At 40.5% G+C, this 18,287-nt stretch overlaps 1 long non-coding RNA gene across 1 annotated transcript in view; it reads right to left on the reverse strand.

Moving 5' to 3' along the window:
• Positions 1 to 1,236: 1,236 nt before the first annotated feature.
• LOC103724660 overlaps positions 1,237 to 18,287 on the reverse strand; it is a 49,252-nt gene continuing 32,201 nt past the window's right edge. The window contains exon 6 of the long non-coding RNA XR_606826.1: positions 1,237 to 2,063. This is a non-coding gene — a long non-coding RNA (uncharacterized LOC103724660). The remainder of the gene's footprint in view (positions 2,064 to 18,287) is intronic.

The following is an 18,287-nucleotide window of genomic DNA, read 5'->3' on the forward strand; positions in this document are numbered from 1 at the left end:
TTGCAGAGTACACACTTTTAATATTGAGTTTTAGATGCTGACCTAAGGTACTTTCTTTTTATCACTTGGTGTGATCTCATCTGTAAAATATTTCTCAACTATCTTCTCAGGGTGAGACTCTAACAGTCCAGCAGCATCACTTAACTCAGTCTCTTCACACTTTATGACTCAGATGGTTTGCCTTCATTATATTTTCAATTACTTCTATGACTAGAAGAAGACATTAAGAATTGCTAACAACCTCACTCCCAAGTTTCTGCCAGATTCCACTAAGGGTTGTTTATTTCTCGCACTTATTCCACTATTACTGAGGCATTTCAAATGGAAACTATTTGCCAAGCTTCATTCTCAGAAGTGAATACAGTACACCATGAAGAATTTGCACACTCCCAGATGTGATGTGGAGATTGAAGGTGTAAACCTGTCCTGGGGATAATGGGGATGACTTGAACACAACGACCAGCATACACTCTTGTATTTTTATTGATAGAGACAATATCACAAATAAACAATGCTTTCAATATCATTTTCATTTAAGTGTTGTTTAACCTCAAGAAGAAAACCCATCAGATAGCAGTTCATGAAGAGTTGCTCATTAATATTTATTTTATGGTTTTCATTCATGTAAACATAGAAGAGTTAATGGTATTCTATTTTAAGAGAGCAAGGATTTTGAACTTTTTGAAGTAGCCTGAGTTGAATAAGGACATGACCAGAAGCACCCCAATCAAGCAGAACTCTGACCTTATATTTCCCAGTCTACAAGTCACTGGTCTTTGTCTTGCCCTGTGTACTAGATACGCAAGTTGGGGTATACTTCTAAAATAGGACCCTCTGTCCTGCATAGAGCCCAATTATCATCTTCTCCATCAACCTTAGCACAAGGATACTCTGCAATAATTTCGTGATCTCCTTCCTCCGTCACTTTTTTTCATACAGTGTATAATGTTCCTTAAGCTTATTCAACCATTTATTACTTGTAAAGAATATTTTATATTTTTATCCACATAGAATGGTAAATTTAAATTTGGGGATGTTTACTAGTAGATTTTTCATACAGAAGATGGTTATTCAAGGACTGGACAGATGACTCAGTGGTTAAGAGCACTGGCTGATCTTGCAGAGGACTGGGGTGCCCAGCACTAACAAGGCAGCTAGAAATCATCTCTAACTTCAGTTTTAGGGGATCCAACATCCTCTTCTGGCCTCCATGGGCATTGCACACACAGGTGCACTTATATACATGCAGGCAAAATACCCATAGACATAAAATACAAAATAAATGAAAAAATTAAAGAGACCACTTCAACCTCTCTTTTAGACCTTACACAAGAAAATCAATTTCTATTTTCTATGTTTTAGCATTTCATGTTATATATGATTTTCCCAGTGATGTTGATCTGTCCTTCAAGGCACTGAGCCTAACAGTACTCATTTTTCTTTATTGCAAATTAGAGCTCCATAAACACACACACACACACCCCATATAGAATTCTTGCTTTTAGAAACATTATCCAACCTTTCAAAACCCTCCCTTTTCTGTTCTAAGCTTTCCTGTCCCTTTAGCTGTTCTTGCATCCTGAAATCCACCCATTTTGAGTTAGTTGCTCGGCGGCCGTTTTCATCCTAACTCAGGCAAATGTACAGCGATTTAAAGTTTCATTATTAGTGAGAGGTAAATTATATTAATTTGCTATACTTGAAAACCAAATGATAAAATTCCTGAGACACATAAAAATGGGCTAAACAGTGTTTGCCTGACAATACATGCACATGAGCAACAGCTGCAGAAGGGAACAGGCAGAAGCACAGGCAGAGGGCAGAAACAATTAACTCAAACAAGTGACTCAGATGTACTTTCTTTTTGCATGAGCTAGTCAGGAGGCAACATGATGGTGACTTAAATTTGCATAACGTTTGTTTCAAACATTACAAGTCACAGACAAGGTAAACTCAAAATGTTTCAGGAGAATGACTTGCAGTTGTGAAGGGATCAGAGAATCCTCCGGGAGGGAGTCAAGGTCAGTCTTCCAGCATTGGGTAAGAATCACAAATACCACCATCTAGGAGAAACCAGACACAAAAATAGGCCAGAAAGACAGAATGGGGTACTCTGAATGAATAAATTACAAGGAACTGATGAGGATATTTAAAATAATCACATATGCCAAATCACCTTTGTAAAGACTGGACCAATCACACACTTAATAGCAGTGAACAAGAGTGCTTTTCTCCTGTGTGCTGATTAACATGACACATTATCAACATCTGTGACTTGCACAATTTAGGTGAATAAGGAGATATTTCACTTTTAATTTTCTTTTCGTTAATCATCTGTGCAATATGCTGAGTATCTCCCATTACCCAGTGCACTAATTTTATTTTCTTTGAGGAAAACATGATTATAGGCCAGAAATCTCTCTTTAGGTAAGCATTCTCAAACTGGTGAGATATAAGATGACTTCCAGAGAACCTTGAACTTCATTAATAAACCCATATGCTTGCCTGAACTGGGGATGTAGCTCAGAGGGAAGAGAGAATGATTTTCTAAGATGCACAAAGCCCTGCATTTGATCTCTAGCACTGCATAAACACCAGACATGGTAGTACATGCCTGTAATCCTAGATCTTGAAAGGTATGGAGGCAGGAAGATAAGAAGCTCAAGGTTATCCTCAGCAACACAGAAAATTCAAGGTCAGCCTAGGATACATGAGACCCCACATCAAGGAAAGAAATGAATGGAGATAGGGAGGAAGACAGGGAGGGAGAGAGGGAGGGAAAGAGGGATGGAGGGAGGAGGGTGAGAGGGAGGATAGAAAAGAAAAAAATCCTGTATGCATGCTCAGTGATACACCCCCCAGTGTCATAACTGCTGACAACAGCTATGATGATGACTTAAGAGGACCATAAAAGGCACAGAAAGAATCCCTGGAAAATCTGTCATTCCCAGAAAAGACAGGCTAATAAAGGAGAGAAATGATCTTATCTGTCACCCTCACTGCTGTGAGTGGGGTGTGGGTATATGTGCATGGAGGCTAGAGGCTGACACCTGACATCCTCTATTGCTTTCCACCTTACCTTTTGAGACAGACTCTCCCACCCTCTACTGGTAGCCACCTTGTTTACTGAGGTAGAATCCTCTACTCTTAAATGTTTTCCACCTTAGTTTTTGAGACAGATTTTCTCACTGAACCCAGGGTTCACTGATTTGGCTAGACTGACTGGCCAGCAATCCCCCAGGCCTCTCCGTCTCCATCTCCCCAACTTTTAAGTTACAGGCATAATGTCATGTCACACCCTTCTTTTTTTGTGAGTGCTGTGAATCCAAATCCAAGTCTTCATACTTGTAGAGCAAGCCCATTACCTACTGCTCCAGCCTCAGAAATCTCTTAATGGGTCTCCTCCTCGCTACTAAGAGTGATTCTGCTAGCCTCAAAGCTTCAAGGTGGCCAAGGTGGGCAATTAGTTTATCCTTCCATTTCTCAGATGCTTAGTGAACTTGGCGAAAGAAGTATTTCTAAAATAAATAATTATTAAACATTTTGGTGATTGAACTTTTGTTCTTTTCCAGTCTATATTCTCAAGCTTTATCAACTGAGTATCAGTATCAAATTCTCAGTTTTCTGATCTTCTATGAATAAATCATTAACATTTTTTATTAATTAAATAATACTAATGGTTTGGGAAGACTTGGAGACATTCGGACATGAGTTGGTTATTAGATACGATTAAGTAATCACTGCTGACTCTATGGGGTACAGTAGTAAAACTATGGTAATAAAGGAAAATAGCCATTGCTTCAAGGAACACTGGGAAAAATGCGCATCTTAGCGTGATTTTAAAAAATATTCTATTTATCATTTTTATTTTTAATTTATGTGCATAAGTCTTTCTACAGGTATGTAAGTGCACTCGTGTTATGCAATGCCACGTAGTTCAGAGGAGGGCATCAGATCTCCTGGAACTCAAGTTACAGATGGTTGTTACCCACCATGTGTGTGTTGAGAATTGAACCCAGGTCCACTGCAAGAGCAGCCATTGCACTTCAATGCTGATCCATCTCTCCAGGCCCCAGTAATTTATTTTATGAAAAATATTGTAAAGTCCATGAGGTTGGTAGGCAGGCATTCACTGCCTGATATTTCCTCTAAGGTTTGAAAATTCTCATAAAAATGTGCATACATGAAATAACAATTTTATGTTTCTTAAGTTACATTTTTGGCACTATAACATATCAGTGGTTTCTTGGGTTAAATGCAAGATGAAGAACTATAATCAAAGACCTGATCCTTGAACAGATATCACTTTTAAAAATATATTCCACACACTAATCAAAGTGCTAATGCCAAAGGAGTTTGCAGCATGGATGACGGCATAGCTCACTCGCTCGTTCAGCTTGTAGAGGTTCTATCCCCAGCCCTCTATCTGTATCTATGAATATACCAAAGGCACAAGATTCAATTCCTAAACCTTCTCTTTACTAATTTTACCAGAAACCAGATTACTTGAACCACATAAAAACTCAACTTCATAACACTGATAACAACTGTATTGTATGTCATATAACACATGGAGATTTATTTTTAAAAATATAGCAGAGTATTAGGACCATAAAAACTGGTAACTCTTGAAAAGTGGAATGATTCTTGTATGCTCAACTATACCACTGGATGAGACTGAATTCAACCAGTTTTCAAATGAGAGAATATACATTTACTCAGCACAAGTTTCACTTTGGGCCATAGTTTCATCTTATGTTCTCTGTTCTTGCTAAAGAAGTATCAGATCTGTAAGATTCTGGAGCTGCTAGCATGTAGACTGAGCCTTTGAAATAAACTTCTTACGTCTCATATTTCTGTACTGAACGCTATACTATGAAGAGTCCTGAAGTATTTAAGATGCTAACAAACAATAGTGTGATCAAGTACACTTGTTCTCAATGGTTTTTCTCCAAGTACATTTATCTACAAGGTTGAGAGCTTAATGTCATGCTTGGGAGACCCGGAATCCCTGGAGTACTCAGGAAGGAAGTGAGAAAGCAAGCTTGACTAGTTGATCCCTCCTGTCAGGACTTAGCGCTCAGAAGGGCAGGAGAATAGCAGGATGTTTTTTCCTCCCAACATTTCAACAAGGAACAAGGACTACTTTTTAAATGGCACACCCTGTGAGGATTTGCATGGACAAATAGGATTGCATTAATTGTAGTTTCTGTACTGAAAAGACATTGGGTTTTAAGGGATTTGCTTTTATATAACTACTCAGCTCTCACTTTCCCCTTTCAAAAATCTTAAATCTCTACAAACATTTAATTGGTGGGCTTAAAAACCATAGGCCCTCATGAATCATTTAACATTTTAAACTATAATACCCCGAAATGCTATCCAACAGCGAGGCTCCCCAAGGAATCTTATTCTTCTCAAAACTGATGATGTATTCAGAGTGGATATACTACTAATAATAAAGATGTCATTCAGCCCACTTTTAAGAACCAGAGCAACCTTTATAAATCATAGGTCTAATCTAGTACTTCATCCACTTTAAAACAGCTCTCCGAGTACCCATGGACTACTGGGTAAAGGCCAGCTCTCCCTCTATGATGGTTCCTGCCCAGTCTCTGAAGCTCATCTTTTACTCACTCTTCCTTTGTCTTGTATAATCAACATATCACCCAGTGACAACATGATTTCAGTTATCCAGGTTTCCGTAACCTTTAGCATTTAGGTTAGTCAATAACCAACCTCATCAAGGAAGCTAGACTAAAACAGGAACCATCTAAAAAATATATGTGGACAACTTTATTTTGTTTGACTGGAAATTTGTGTGTGTGTGTGTGTGTTTGGTGTCGTGTTTGTGTGTCCCAGAAAGCCAGAAGAAAGCACAGGACTCCCAGGAGCTGGAGTTAAGTTACAGACAGTTGTGAGCCTCCTGATACAGGTGCTGAGAACTGAACTCAGATCCTCTACAAGAGCAGGGAATGATCTTCACCTGCTGATCAACTGCTTTAGTAAAAAGGTAAAAATAAATTGCTGGGAGAGTGGTGGCTCACACCTGTAATCCCAGTGCTTAGGAGGCAGAAGGCAGCAGGATTGCCACAAATTCTATGCCAGTTTGGTCTGCATAGCAACTTCCCGGCCCCCCAGGTCTACAAGAGATACAGCCTTTAAAAAGAGTAAAATGTAAAAATAATAGAATCTGATAAACAGTGTCCTTGAAGAAGCAACAGACGACATGACTGGTCCTGCCTGGCTCTCCAAACCCATCTCATTCTATCTTCCTGTTCAATCTGCCCTGTTCCACGGGAAGTTAATGGCATTATCAATAAATGGTACTCTAGGAACGACCAATGATGCTTCTGGCTCAGCAGGACCATTATACTTGCTATTCCCTCTGCCTGTAAGTACTTCTCCCTCACATAAATGTATCCATCCACATGAGTTCAGTGAATCAGGCCTTTGTACAAAGGCTCCTTCTGCTCAGAAAAGTCTTGCCTAAATGCATCCCCTAAAATTTCACATCCCTATCTCTAATACTTTTAGTCTGTTTTGGTTTTCCTCAAAGTGGTTATCAATGCAATTTAATGATTTTTTAAAATTCTTTCACTCAGATATTATAAGCTACATGAGGGCAGAAATGCTGCATGTCTGCTCTCTCTTCTAGAAGTGTACTGGAGATGTAGGGGATTTGACACAGTGTTATCACTTAATATTTATTCTGGAAAGGAACAAGAAAGCCTAACAACAAAGCCTAATGCCTCCCATTGTCTCACTGAACTGTTCCAGAAAATTCTTCCTTTACCACTGAGGAAGCCTCATGCTGACAGGTAAAAAAACAACAAAAAAAGTAGGGATGCTGAAGCTACCTGTAAGCACGTTCCCTAGCAACTGTTTCTGCTTCTTCCTGGTTCCCTGTTCTTGTCTCCATTTGAGAGATTTCAGCTTCCACAACTTGAAGAATATCTTCTCTGCGGAGGCCCCTGGCCTCATGCCACATGGCCACTGTCCAACAAACACTGACCTTAAACGCAACAGGTATGAACAGCACACAATAGTACCATCTGTTCCTAAACTAGCTCCTGGGGGTCCCAGGAAACCACTGCCTGTAAAGTTAAATCTGGAGTGGACTTTCAAATTAAGAAGAAATGTATTACAAGAAGAAAGAAGAACATGTCAGAAGTTTACTTTCGCTTGCTGTAAGATTATTCCTCCGCCTTGTCACATATCACTCACCATTACTCACCTCTCTTCTCCGTGACTGCAACTTCATGTCAAGTTCCTACCTGAACCTTAACATCACCTTAATACTCTCCCAATGGATTCTGCTATATCTCAAGTCAATCCCATAGTCATTAGCTTATCATTCCACCAACCAATACTTACATTATGTTCTCTGGCCCAGAAAGCTCATCAAAGCTACAGGGAGCATTCTATACTTCCTGGCCTGACTCTCAGTGACCTATCCTGACTCTTACATCCTGCATTTATGGATACGACAATGTCCCTGCAAAAAGGGTTCTCTCACCTGACATGGTGTTTCATGCCTGTAATCCCACTGCTCAGGAGGTAGAGACAGAAGAATCATATCAAGAGCTTTTCTCAAACAGGCAGTAAAAAGAGGTTCTCTAGAAAGACTATCGCCTAATGAAAAACTGTCATTTTGCTCACATTATTTCCTTAGCTGGAATTTAACATTTCATACAATCCAATACTGAAGTTATTATTATGACTACCATCCCCATAGATAACTCATAGAGGTTAAATCACCTGTCCATAGTCATGCATTTATTAAATGACAAGGTCCAATTTACCTGTTTATCTTAGTGCTAGGGACAAAGCTTCTGGCTCTCATATGATAGTCAAGCACTCTACCACTTACTTGCACCACCAGCACTAAAACCCTCTATTTAAATCTATGAAATCATGGTCCACACTCCACACTTCACTGCTAATGTACATAGAGCTAATAGCTTTCATATCTTATTCTGTTTTTCTTTTGGTATGAAGAGAAGATGTTCACACAAAGTCTCATGAATCTCAGTCTGGGCCCAAATTCACTCTGCAGCCTAGTTTAACCATGAGGTCCTGACCCTCCTGCCTCTCCCTCTAAAGTGCTGGGGTTACAGGCATATGAGCCACCACACTCATCAAGACCTTATTCTTATCTGCTCCAAAACCTTCCTAAGAAGCTCTTGGTTAAACTAAAAAGGAAGCCTTGGGGATGGAGAGATGTCTCAGTGGTTATGACCATGTACTGCTCTCACAGCACCGTTGTTGAGCAGATCACAGTCACCTGTAGCTCCAGAGGGATCTGATGCCTCTGACCTTCATGGGCACCCACACAAAGAAAGACACACACACATAAACACACACATACAGAGAGAGAGAGAGAGAGAGAGAGAGAGAAATAAATCTTTAAAAATACAAAAGAAGCCTCTACCATTAAAGAAGAAGTACATGGTGTGCATAGTAGTACACAGCTGTAGTTCCAGCACTGGGCAGGTAGAGGCAGGAAGATCAGGAGTTCAAGGTCATCATACCCTACAAAGTGAGCTAAAGCCAGGCTGGGATACATGATACAGTCCCAACAAACTAAAATGGAAAGAAAATATTTATACTACTAATGCTAACAGTAAGTGAAATCATGCCAAAATAGAACACTCAGAACAGCTCATGGGATCCAATAACAAACTGAGTGAGTCACCTATCTGATTTTCTTTTTTCTCTATATTTTATGAAAACTATAACAAGTCACTTGGGATTGATCTAGCATTCCATTAAATGCTCAAAGATTGGCTAAGATATCAATACTAATCCTGCTCAGAATCACACACACCCTCTGTCATTTTATTTTCAGTATTGTGCTATAAATGTTTTAAATTTTTACATCTTAAATCTCAGTGCATTTAAGAGCATACCATACTGGAAGTATGTGTGCAGCACCCTGAATTTTAAGTCATAAGAGCACATGACCATTCACATTCAATTTTTCATTCTTTCAAATAAATAGAAGCTCACATATTAACTTAAAAATGTCAATGTCATCCTTACAGTCAATGCCTATTTATATTCAAAATAACTTAGAGGTATAATAATGATGCTTGTTTTTGCTATTTTAATCTTTGATAATAAAGACAGTTACAAAGCATTTTTACTTTCTTCCTATGGTTCAATAGATCATTAACAAAAGAGACACCAGGAAGTTGTTAATAATGATCTACTTTTTAAATTAAAATGTCATGGAAAATCGTTCATACTTCTCACTGGATCGAAGTATTTTTTTAGGTCTATGGAAAATTCTCTCAAAAAAAAAAAATCACGTCTATGTGACAACAGTGCCCTCTTCTGGTCATAAAGTAGAAGAACCAAACTCGAGTCTAAGAAACCCTAATGCTGTGAGCCCGAAAATGCCCAGGATAAATCCTGTTTTGACTAAGTAGAATGACGACCTAATCACTCCTCAATGGAAGGGAAACAAGATCTTCTTAGTAGGCCAGGAATTTGGAAGGTGATCCTGAAAAATCCATTTTCTTACTTTTCTAGGGCCACACACAATACCATAATTTTTAGTAAAATGCACAGATTTTTTTCAATCTTTTCCATTATCTGTTCCTTATTATATTGCTTGTCACTGGCTACCTAAGACAAAAGGATTCAGGGAAACTGGAGCTGGCCTGAAATACCAGCATTCCAGCCTGATTTATGGCTCCCTTCACCACAAACAAATTTTTGCATAAAATGGCTCCAAGTGAGAATTGAAAATTTCTTTTTGTCAGCACCTAGCATAGTGTCCAGCCACTTGCTACCACAGTCAAGTGTGGGAGGATGGGAGAGATACTGTAAATTAGTGTGATAGTCATGAAAAGGTGTTTGTGTTGTTGTAAATTCCGATTAGAGTATCATCAAATGTTCATGGTGGTCAGAAAGGAAGTTAGGCAGCCTAAACGCAGAGGCAGCCTTCCTTCCCAGAAATTTTAAACCTGTTTTCTGCTTCTTGAGATTCCTTTAAAGCCTCTAGATTCGACCCAAATGCTGAATGGTTTCCTAGCACTAATCAGGGAGTGCAGTTTCCCCTTGAACCCTGCTTCTGTGGGATTCTGGAGGTTGCCAGGCAGTGCATCCTGGGGCCTTTGCACAAGCTCTTCCAATCTCGATATTGCTCCCCCCATGCAAAGCATTCCTTGAGGAAGCAGCAATCCCTACTCCTTACGGAATAGCCATAGAGGCAAACACCAAGGAAAGGCAATTCCTAGCAAGGAAGAAAACAGCCTTCCCAGGTCCCGATCCCAGCACAGGTTATTTTGATTAGTTAATGCCTTGCTGCCTCCTTAAATTTTGTACCTGAAGCAGGTGCTTCACTACATTTACCCCAGGTCAGCTCGGGAGCTTTGAATGAGAATATGAGGGAGGTGGTTTTGCACCTAGAGAACGGGTAGACCTCAGCGGGAACCAAGAGAATCGAGGCCAGCAGCCCAGGCATCTGTCAGCTCTGGATCTGGTGGAAGAGGTAGCTGGAAACACACTTCGCTCAACTCCAGCAAACTGTGCCAAGCCGGCAGGGAAACAACAGTGGTTCAATAGGAATACGTAAAAGACTTCTGCTTTCCTGATGAGGCAACTCCCATATCTCCTCTCTTAACCGCCTAGGAGCAATCTACTACCCATCTGGGGAGGAAGCCTTTCTTCTTTGCAGCGTGCCCATGCTGACAGCGCCCTTGGGTGACGCCTTTATAAAGCTGCTGCTTCTAGAAAGAACTTCCCCTAGGTATAGCCAAGCCAGCATCCGTATGCTATCCTATCCTCATGCTATCCTGCGTATCAGTGGGCTCAACTAACCTCCCTCTGCGCAGGCCACCTGGACCCACTCAACACCTAACACCCGGTAGGATAGTTAGACCACATGCAGTCACTTCCCATCCGATTGTGGTGGTGCGGGGACACTTTAGTTACACCACTATTACCACCACCACCGTCACCCCATCAGTCCACTAAAGATTCAGGCAGAGGCATTCCTGATTAAAGTGCCAAGGTTGAGATAGGACAACACTGCCACCCCCACCCCTCGCGAGTGTCTGTCGGTTTTTCAATGATGGTAACACCCACTAATGGCTTATATAAAAAGTGCCAAATTTTACAAATGGAATATATCAGATTAAAATGAGATTTAGTAAAGTCACTAGGTGGATTAAATATGGGTTACTATTCTGTTCCAATAGCGAGTACTAAGAGGTACATAGGCAAATCTGCTAACTCAGGCCGTGCCAATCATCGTTTGTGCTTGCTTACAATCTACATGAAGTAGAAGAGAGTTTAGTGAAAGATGGGGTATCTAGGGGAAAGTGGCCTGAGCATGCTACCGGGCAGAACAGCAGCAGGGGCAGGGTGGGGATAGGGGGTGGGGGACTGGGGACCCGGATGGGATTTGCTCTTCTCATTCAATCTCCTTTATTTAAGACCTCCAATTTCTCTTAAGTTCCTTTCAAGGGGGAAAAAAAGGACAAATGCCCGCCCACCAGCTATTTTAAATGGATTACAATGTATTTAATAAGTCTTCTCCAACTGAGTCTAGCAGCCCAGAATATTCACCTACAGAAAATGGACCTGAAATATGAATCCGTGTGCTGCATGTGTTACAGTCCACCAACAGCTCTGGGGCGGAGCTCAGTGGAGCTTTGTTAGCATGTGCAAGGCCAAAAAAAAAAGTGGTGTTTTCCCCAAGAGCAAAAAAAGTGTACTGAAAGCAATCAAGGCGGCTAATGTGCACGTTTCATCTAGATTCAAAAAATATTTTGCTTCAGGGGTCCTATCTTCATATCTTTTGATATTTTAAGGTTTTAATAAATGAGGATTAAGCAAAGCCTAGAAGCACAAGAACAAATGTCAGATTTAGCAAATAAAAATTCAGGTAACCCAGTTAAAATTGCATTCTCAGATAAACAGCCAATATGTTTAAAAAATTCAGTAGTTCTTCCTAATCCATACTTTCACTTTTCAAGTTTTCAATTAGCCACAAGGAGGAACCACAGTTTGAAATTATTAAATGGAAAATTCCAGAAATAAGCAAGTCACAAATTTTAGATCTGGCATTCTTAAACGATAAAACATCACACCTTCCTGCTCTTCCAGCAACAGAGCATGTAGGAGCCATCCCTCTGTCAACTCATTTGATTCTACTAACCACCTCTATTACTAGACTCACTGTCCCAGAGTAGCAGTGCTTGTGTTATAAAACACTTAATGATGGCCCCAATACACAAGAAATTCACACATTCCAAAGAAAAGCCACAAAAGGTGTCCTTCAAATGAAAGTCAAAGTTCTAATATGAATAAGAAAAAAGGTGTATGCAGATGTTGCTACTATTTACAGTAAGAAGAAATCTAAGTGCAATTGTGAAGTCAAAAGCAGTTCCTGCTGATTATAGAAAAATGGATGGAAGTGGAGTTGGTCATGCAAAATGAAAGAAGCCAGTCTCACAAAGACCAAGCTCTCTCTCATCACAAAGACATGTTTTCTCTCATCTGCAGAATTTGGATGGGAAGGACATGGAAGTAAAATGAGGGCTGCAGAAGAGAAGGGAAGGAGAGATACAGTGAGCCTGATAAAAGTGCATCAGGTACCGAAGTGGAAATACAAAATGAAAGTCTTGCGACTAGTGAAAGTTACATCAAATTTTAAATTTAGTGTCCATAAATGAGAGCTGATAACTTGTACTGGAAAATTTTTGGAAACTTAACACAAACTAGACTTACCTGGAAAGAAGGAATCTCAGCTGAGGAATTTCCTCCACCAGTCTTGCCTGTGGGCATGTCACTAGGACATTTTCTTAATTGATGTTGGAGGGCCCAAACCCACTGTATGTGGTGCCATCCCTGGACAAGTGGGCCTGGGCTGTCAAAGAAAGGCAATGGAGTAAGCCTGGAGGAGCAAGTCTGTATGTAAGCAGTGTTCCTCCAGGGTTTCTGCTTCAGTTCCTGTCTCCAAGTTCCCAGCTCGGCTTCATTTGATGATTCACTGTGGCATGAAAGTGTACACCAAATAAACCCTTTCCTCCTCCTTGGTTCTGGTCAGTGTTTTGTCACTGCAACTGAAACCAAACGAGGACATAACCATGTCCACTTATTTTCATTTTGTTTCTTTAGAGGCTACAGCAGGAGCAAAGCTTAATAGTTAAACAGACATTGCATAACCAACTGTGAAGTGGTGTTACAAATAGTCCCTAAACTTGTGTATTAGCTGTAATTCCAAGAGGGCTAAACATTTTCCTTGTTTGCAGAAAGTATTTGCTTACTTATCTTTTAGTCACAATCACATGTTCTCATAGATACAAAATTTTGGACAACTGAAAGCTAATGGTAACTGAGTTTGGTTTTTAACATTACTGGCTACCTTTGCTCTCTGCTTTTCATGACTTGGCTCTGTGTCCCTTGTTAAGCTGTCACACAAATCAGAGATGTGGTTTTTAGATTCCATGCTCAGTGTTTTACTAAGTGGCTCAACTGCCATCTAGTGGAGAGATATAAAAGTACGTTATTTTACTCTGACAAATCAGACTAGCTAGCTATAAACTGGAGGATCTTCAACATTAATACTATGTTTGCACGGCACTTAGTAATAGAAAAGTGTTTCCCAAAGCTCAGTATTTTATTTGATACCACATCACCACAATTCTGTGTACAAGATGATCTTTTCCATAATTGCAAATGAAGAAACTGAGTCAGGATTAGTCAAGGTCATAAAGTTGTGCTCTAACCCAAGTGCCATCACCTTTTCCCCTCTGAGATGAGTTCTCCTTTCTTCATCTGATTACGTATTATGAATAATTTTGACATCTCTATTTACCACAAATGCATCTATTCAAGGAAACCTGTACGGATAATTTTTTTTAAGTCCTTTATAAAATAAACAGGAATCATTTGAAATATTCTCTCAAGAAAAAAAAATTCTATGGAAGCAAATACAATTTTTCCTAGGTAAGGATTTAAATGTTTCTCAAAACAAAGTCAGGTGCAATCCACTTTCTGATGGAAGATGGGAGAATTGGACAAAGGATATTCAAAGCTTATACCCTGGAGTGCTACGTGACTGCAAGAAGATCATTTGACACGTTATCTTTACTTTTTTAAAAAATATATTTATTTTTATTTTATGTGTATGCATGTATTGCCTGCATGTAGGTAAGTGCACCCGTGTCATGCAATGCTTATGGATAACAGAAAAGGTTGTCAGATCCCCTGGAACTGGAGTTACAGTTAGCTGCCATGTGGGTGTTTAGATTTGAACCTAGGTCTTCTGCAAGAACAGTCAATGCTTTTAATCACTGAGCCATCTCTCCAGCCCCTAGCTTTACTTTTTATTATGATCTAGAATAAGTTTTTTTCAAAAGTAATATGATTCCCTACTTTTTTGTATCTACAAAAATGTTTGCACAGAGATTTGAGAGTATAAGACATGGAAGATTAAAAATCAGTGCTTAGTGTCTCAAAAACTTCCAGGGACTTGTAGTGAATCTGCAAAGGGAATGCTGAGCACACTGCACTAAGGCTCATTTAAGATGGAGACTTGAATCTCTTCGAGCACTTCATACCATGCCTCTGTCTTGGAACAGCAGCCTCTGTACCTAGGGATAACTAAGAATCAGATTAACTGAACCAAAGATTAGAGCACTTTAATAGAGAGACATGCTTTTATGATGACCTCCATCTGCTGGCTCTGCAATTTAGTATAAAATGAGTACATACAAAAGCAGGTGTCAGCTGCTAAATGCAGTTGTAATTGAGTGTGTCCAAAATGCACAGAGGGTCAACTCAACAAAAAGTGCTTATCAGATCTTTGCACATCATTGTTCCCAGACTGGCCCTATTTCTTCGAACAAGATCACTGAGTGAACATTTCATTAGTACTTGCAAAGAGCTTCACCTTCACATTACATTTTCAATTTGGGGACTGGAGAGATAATTCAGCGGGTAAAAGGACTTGCCACACAGGCATGGCAACCTGAGTTGGATTTAAAAAAAAAAAACAACTGGTTGTTTGCATCTGTTCCCGTTTTTCTGGAACAAGATGGGAGTTGGAGACATATTTAGCTAGAAGTTGGTTGATCAGCTACCCTGGAGTCTGCATCAGTAGAAACAAGAGACACCCTGCCTCAAAAACAAGGTTGAATGTGGGGAAGCTGGAGAGATGGCTCAGCAGAGAAGCATACTGGCTGCTCATTCAGACGATCCAAGTTTGGTTATCAACACCCACGTGGTAGCTAACAACTGTATGTAACTCCACTTATATACCTTGCACGGCATGGGTCACTTATATACCTAACAGCAAAACACTCATATACATAAATAAATCAAAAAAAATTGCTGGATGTCGTGGCACACACATTTAATCTCATCACTCTGGGACATGGATGCCAGCCAGGAAGAGTCTACATAGTGAGTTCCAGGCCAGTTGGGGCTACAGACAGACCCTATCTAAAATGAATGAAGAGGGGCTTGAGAGATGGCTCAGCAGTTAACAACACCGGTTGTTCTTGCAGAAGACCTGGGTTCTAATCCCAGCACCTACATGGCAACTAACAACTATCCGTAACTCCAGGGGATCTGACAGCCTCTTCTGTGCTCCGTGGGCACTGCATGACATGGATGCACTTATCTACATGCAGGCAATACACGCATACATAGAAAATAAAAATAAAATATTTTTAAAAATAAAAAAATGAAATGAATAAACAAGATAAATTGCCCATGGCATGTATGTACCTGCATTCACACACATCATATACACACAGAGGATCCTGTAGCAGAAATTTACAATATAAAAACTAAAACAAAATAAAAATTTTAACTTTTCAATTTACCGTAAGAATGAAATGTTTTAATCCTGAGGTTTACACACAGCCTTAGCTTAAACACAGGTGAAACCTACTGTTCATAGATTACTGATGATATGTGCTGGAGAGGTTTAGTTACCAGCCTGACACAAGTGGATAGAGAAATCTCAGGCCTGTGGGGCATTTTCTTGATTTTTGAATGTGGGAGGGTTCAGCCCACTGTGGGTGGTGCTACCCAAGCAAGTGTTTCTGTGTTGTCTAAGAAGGCAAGCTGAGCCAGGCTTAGTGGTGTGCACCTTTAATCCCAGCCCTTGGGGGGCAGAGGCAGGTGGATGTCTGTGAGATCAAGGCTATCCTGGTTCACATTGTGACTTCCAGGTGGGCTATGACTAGAGAGACACTTAAAAAACAACCAATGTAAGCTGAGCATAGGCCAGAGGAGCAAGCCAGCAAGGACCATTCCTCCATGGTCTTTGCCTCACTTCACGCTACCAGGGTCCTGCCCTAGCTTCCATTGATGAAAGACCCTATTATCAGCTAAAATAAACTCTTCCCCAAGTTGTTTTTGGTCAGTGTTTTATGACAGCAATAGAAAACTAAGTAATACAGAAACTGGTACTAGGATCACAGGGTAGTGCTGTGATGTACCTGATCATATCTGAGAGGACTGTAGCAGTTTTTAGAGTTTTAGACTTCAAAGGCCAGTGAGTTCTTGAAGCTCAATGCGATGCTCTGTAGGCAATTGGAAGATAATGCCGAGAGAAGTGAAAATGGTGGAGGCATGGCTTGTGAAGCAACAAAGGTATGCAAACACTACGAGGGCTGTTTGTGTGATATATTCTGAAATAAGAATTTTTAGAAATAACTTTTGTGATTTACTGGGATTATCAATCCTGGATAGCTGGGGCTGAAAAATCAGCCATGAGTAACTAGAGACCAGCATCACTGAGTGAAATCTTTTGGGAAGTATTTCCTTAGGATCCGCATACACAAGCTGTGGTCCAGATGGGGCCAAGGCTGCACCTCAAACTGGCAGAAGAATTTGGCAGTGTTACTTGTAGTCAAGGGATGAAGGGGTCATGGGAAGGATCTGAGCTGTGCACCACAAGCGGTTGGGAGAGGCCACTGGTGAAGGTGCAGTCTCAGTTGCAATGAAGCCCTCAGGACTGAAGAGGGTCATGGAGAGAATCTGAGGCTTGGCACGCTGAGACCAGGAGATGTCACTGGTGAAGGTGCCATCTCAATTGCAGAGGAGACCCCAGCATTTTGGAGATGCCAAGACCCTGGTATGACCAACCAAGGGCCGCAGCAGGTGTAGAGTACAGCCAGCCTGAGCCTACAAGACAAGGTGTGTGTGCTTTGGATGGTGAAGCCAGAATAGTGGAGTTGCCCAAGCTCGTTGGCGCACAGAAGACCATGAGTAAATCCCAGATGTCCAAAACTGAGCTACATTGCTGACTTTAGTTTTACTTAAGTATTCCCAAGTCTTCCCTTTTGAAATGAGACAGTATATAACTTGTTTGGGATTTTACAGGAGCCCACTGTTAAGAGTCTTTGAACATTTAAAGTGTGAGAATTCTCAAGACTGTGAGACTTTTAAAGTTGTACCGTACTTTATATTGTAATATTAACATCAGATCTTGGGGACAAGAAATGGAAAAGTTATGTTTAATAACTGAGCTTTGCACCATGAGAGGTCAGGAGAGGTCACTGCAATAGTGATGTGTTTGTCAAGTTGAGAAGGGTCAATTTTGCTGGAGAGCTTTAGTTGTCAGCTTGACACACCTGGGGGGGGGGCCTCAAATGAGGAATTTCTTCCATTGGATTGGCCTCTGGCCATGTCTGTGAGGCATTTTCCTGATTGATGAGCAGCGTCAGTGGGCCTAGCCCACTGTGGGCATTGACAATCCTGGGCAGGTGGTCCTAGGTTGTATAAGAAAGCAGGCCGATCACAGGCCAGGGGTGCAAGACAGTAAGCAGTATTCCTCCATGTTCTTTGCTTGAGCTCCTGCCTCCGGGTTCCTGCCCTCACTTCCCTTGGTGATGAACTGTGACCTGGGAGATAAGGTAAAATCAACACTTTCCTCTCCAAGTTGCTTTAGTCAATGTTTTTATCACATCAGTAGAAAGCTAATTAGGATATACAGTTTGTGTCATGGATGGAGAATGTCTCTGAAACTGTCCAACATGGAATCAACCCTGGGCCCATTTTATTGATTGTCTTTATATCTTGGCTCCAAGCATTCTGGATGAGCCATTTATAGCAGTTGAGTCTTGCCTATTTGTGGCTATTGTGTGCTCAGTTCATATGCACCTCAACAACTGTGCAGAGGATTGTTTTACTTATTTTCATAACCCCTGAGTTTCAGGACATCCCAAGTACATCCCTATAGGTTCACAAAATAATGAAATTCTGGCCATTTATATCAAGACTAGTTCTAATAACCACTGCCTACACTTATAAAA

This window comes from Nannospalax galili, unplaced genomic scaffold (genome assembly GCF_000622305.1).
Source record: "Nannospalax galili isolate Female #2095 unplaced genomic scaffold, S.galili_v1.0 scaffold167, whole genome shotgun sequence".
NCBI classification, from domain to species: domain Eukaryota; kingdom Metazoa; phylum Chordata; class Mammalia; order Rodentia; family Spalacidae; genus Nannospalax; species Nannospalax galili.